The sequence below is a fragment of the Hippoglossus stenolepis genome, chromosome 1 (genome assembly GCF_022539355.2).
Source record: "Hippoglossus stenolepis isolate QCI-W04-F060 chromosome 1, HSTE1.2, whole genome shotgun sequence".
NCBI lineage: Eukaryota > Metazoa > Chordata > Actinopteri > Pleuronectiformes > Pleuronectidae > Hippoglossus > Hippoglossus stenolepis.
In genome coordinates this window covers 1,172,957-1,177,259 of record NC_061483.1, presented here as the reverse complement: position 1 = coordinate 1,177,259, position 4,303 = coordinate 1,172,957, and the positions used below count along the sequence as shown (strand labels likewise).

Sequence of the window (4,303 nt, the reverse complement as noted above, 5' to 3'; positions counted from 1 at the left end):
GAGGGACTGCAGAGGCAAGGGAGAAGACAACAGCTGCTATGTCACATCATGGAGGGAGAAGCAGAGGACGCCAGTGTGAAGACACCTGAAGACAAAGACAGTTTGTCCTCAAACACTGGAAGAAAACACACACAGACTCTGCTCAACCCTCTGCTTTGGAATACTAAAGACTTTTTCCATACACCCCAGTGAGGGTGCATGAAAAACCAGCTGAGCTGGTCGTTGCTCCTTTTCTATCTTTGCTAGAGTTTGTTCAGAGATAATATTTCTTCACTAGAGTCCTACCAGAGTTATATTTCTGGTTGCATCTGATGTTGTAGAGAGAATTTGAGATAGACTCCATTTTTTTTGCTTTTCACCTGTTTGTGTCAAAGTAAAAACATTAGTTGACATGTTGAAACAAATACTAAAGCATATCTCGACCATGCACACACACACACACACACACACATGCGCGCGCACACACACTGTCTTCACAGACGTACACACTCTAAGCATGCATACACACACATTGTTGCTGTAATGGCCGTCTCCTGGGAGGAAGCGTGGCGCTCGGTGGTCACCAGAGGAGACGCTCTGCTGCAGCCCCTCCTCAGTTTAAAACTGAGGCGAGGACACGAGGAACAAGATGGACGGACACAACGTCGGAGTGTGTTGCTGCAGAATGTGTTCTCGTCCTCTCCTGGATTTGTGTGTGTGTGTGTGTGTGTGTGTGTGTTTTCTATTTCCATGGATCTGCTCTATAAGCCACAGTCGAGGGAAACTAGCTGTTCTTTCCTTTTGTACTTGATTCTTCCATCTCACCATCAGCAGGTCAACATGTGGCCCCTCAGCTAACGTCTCAGATAGAAGTGGAGGTAGTTCAGAGAAATGGCATCTTTAGAGGAATATTTTGGGATGTACACCTTTTTGCTTTTTAGATGAGAAGATCAAGATCCTGCTCACGGTGAAACTGAGCAAAACCTCATTTGATAGCACAGTGAGATTAAAATAAACTTTTACTACTAAAAAGTAAATTGTCAGTGAAGAGATGAAAACATCAGATCGACGATGAGACTTTAACCTTCCCGGCATTAATATGTCAGATAAACATAGAAGCCATATTTTAAACATTTCTGAGACATCGAGATAAAGTTATAATATTACAAATATCAGTCGCCATTTCACAAGAAGAATAAAGTAGTAATTTTCGGCTGGGTATTAAAATGTTTCTTTTTCCTTAATTCTCATTTTACTTGATTCTTGGAATATTTCTAGTTTCTTTTCAATTCTGACTTTATTTTGGTAATATTACGACTTATTTCTCAATTATGACTCTATTAATAATATAACAAGTTTCTTCTCAATTACTACTTTATTCTTGCAATATTACGACTGTATTCTCATAAAATTTTAATTTTCGATATAAATTAACTCTCAATTATGACTTTATTCTCGTATAACTACGACTTTACTACCTTTCGTAATATTAACATCATGTTTTCTACTTGTTAATCGGAGGTCCTGACAAATTCTGATGTATGTTAACCTGAACGTAAAGTGAGGTGCGCTCATCGGCATAAAGGTGCAGTAAATTTAGTTAATTAAATTGTAATTCATCTTATATCTCATCTCCTCATCACTGATCTGGTCCAAGTCTTCATGCTAAGCTAAGCTAATCGCTTCCTGGCTTTAATTTCATATTTGTTTTACGTTCACATGTTATTGATCTTCTCAGCAAAAAAGTGAAAAGGCTAATTCCTCAAAATGTCAAACTGTTAAAGGTCGACACTCGATAGCATTTTACTGAACTTGAATTCAGTGTTTTTTCATTTTCCACAATTTTAAATATCACACGTTATCAGCAAAGAGCTAAAACTCAAGTTTAACCAGAAAAAGCTAAAATTTTATATTTAGCTAAATGACTACCTGAACATTTTGTACATTGTTCTTTGCATTAGCATTAAGCTAACGCGAGCTCGATTCCCCAAATCCCCAAATGAGCCAAACGGGAATTTAGCTGCGATTTGAAAACATAGAGTCAACCGGAAAGAGACGGAAACAGGCTGCAGCGATTTCTTCTCCAGAAGAACGTGACACTAACGAAGCTGCTGCCCCGACACAAAGATACTTTAAAGTTAAAGATTAATAATCATTTTCTTATAAATGCATTTATCGGCAGGTCGAGACTTTTTAGAGCGACTTCAGCCGGACGACATAAAACTGCACTGAGATCTCAGAGCAGACGGAGAATCTGCGACTTCAGGGTTTAATAATCACAAGTTCACATTAGTCAACGTGACTTTGCCTGCCCACGAACCTCTGAGCAAGAAACGAGAACAACCCGACAACTGTGGCAGATGTGGATCTGACGTGGATCACATGTGGATCTGACGTGGATCACATGTGGATCTGACGTGGATCAGCGAGGTTCCGTCAGATTAGAGATGAAATACATTTGTGATCTGTTTCAAGTTTCATTCATGGGTCCAATTTTAAAAGTGAATCAGAATTTATGAAGCTGGAAATGTTTGTGTTTGCGATTTGAGGCTGGTCAGAAGTAGAAGTTGAGTTTGTGTTGAAATGTGTAAATAAGAGTGTTTAACGGAAATAAAAATGTCTATTTGATTATATGTATAGCTCTATTTAAAGGTTTAGATTAAAGGAAAATAAATCTATGAAGGTTCATTAACTGCCGGAGCTGACGTGGCGACCGAAGCAAACCTGGTGGATTCTCCCCAACGTCCTGCAGAGGATGCTCACTGCCCCCCCCCCCCACACCTGCACCTCCCTGTCGTCGCTCCACAGAGACAAAGAGCTCCTGAGTCGAGACTCACACCTCACATGTGGTCTGATACATCCTCCAACATCTGGAGGTACTCACAGTATATCTACACAAATATATGTATATATATATATATATGTGTATATATATATAATCACTTTAGAACAAGTTGACCCTTGTTTGGTTTCATATCAAACTCCGCAGCTTCATGTAGGTGCAGCTTTCTGAGGAGACAAATGAAACCTACACAAGCTCTGTGTTCTGTGAACATTAGCCGTATGGAGGCCGGCGCGGGACGACGCTGCTACGATCCCGCTCCTGTTGAACGTTATTTTACAGCTAACAGCGACGTGTCAGAGGGGGTAGAAAAGCACAGTATTTTTAAAGATTTGTATAGAGTTCTATGAAATTTTATAGAGGTTATCTGAACAAAAATTGCCAAAAACAGAAATACTATATAGATTTTAAAAAATGTGGATATTATTGTTATTATTAGACTTATTGGTTATGTAAGAAGCAATATTTATTCTGACTGAATCTCATTGGTTGTGTTTTATTTTACCATTTTAAAGTTACATATCATGATGCAATCACTTGTCAGTGTTTATATGAGCTGTTGCCTAAAGCGAACGTGTCGACTGCGGTCGAGAGATATTTTGGCCTCGAGTGACGATAAAAACCGCGTCAGGCGTCTGCTGACGACCGGCGGACCCTCATCCTCTGGAGAGTGTGCTTCAAAAACTAATGATGAAAAAAGTCTGTAACCCGTTTGAAAGTATAGATCTGCAGGTCATCTTGGTAGGAAACAGTAATGATGCTATGAATATGTAAACAAACGTGAATCTAGCAAAAAACGATTGGCTGTCGACTCCGTCATGTGGATCAACAGGTCCCCGTTGGTTTTCTATGTGGAGCTGCGTAGGTGTAGTAGAACCTTTACAGAGCGTCACGGCGGCGTGATGCTTCACCAGGACGAGTTTACGACACGCATGGCTCACTGACCCACTTCCACCCCCCTCTCAAAACAACACTGATCCCACCTTTAGCATTGTCCGACATTTGGGTTACTGTATATTTATTTTCTGAATTGATTTATTTTTTTCATGAATAGATTTTATTCTTTGATTAAGTCTTCATTAGAGGCTAAGATGTTGTGCAAAGATTTGTGTTCATGTTTTCTATGTTGCTGTAATTTTGTGCTACTGAATCATCATAGAGTCGACTAATTACTGAAATGAAAAGAGAGAGAATTTTCCTGTAACTTCACTCTTCCTTCCCCTCGAATCCTCAAGACTTCTTGTATGGCAACCAAAATTCACTGTAAGAAATAAATATAATATTGCACTAGTGTTGTGTCCATCACTGGAGCACTTTGTGTGGAGCACGTTCACATGTCGTGTTTACTGCACCAGTAAAATACAGTTTGAAGCTGTGCAGCAGATTGTTTATTAATTATTATTATGAATTATTATTCTACTGTTACACTGATTGCGATGCTGACTGTCGATCAGATGCTCATACGGCTCAGATCAGGACGTT

General features: G+C 39.5%; 1 protein-coding gene across 1 annotated transcript in view; it reads left to right on the top strand.

Moving 5' to 3' along the window:
• The window catches only part of LOC118108008 (SH3 and multiple ankyrin repeat domains protein 2), a 96,069-nt gene extending 93,304 nt beyond the window's left edge, over positions 1–2,765 (top strand). The window contains 1 exon segment of the mRNA XM_047340084.1: positions 1–2,765. This exon segment is cut by the window's left edge and continues 763 nt beyond it. The gene's annotated coding sequence lies outside the window, so the exon portion shown is untranslated.
• Positions 2,766–4,303: the final 1,538 nt, after the last annotated feature.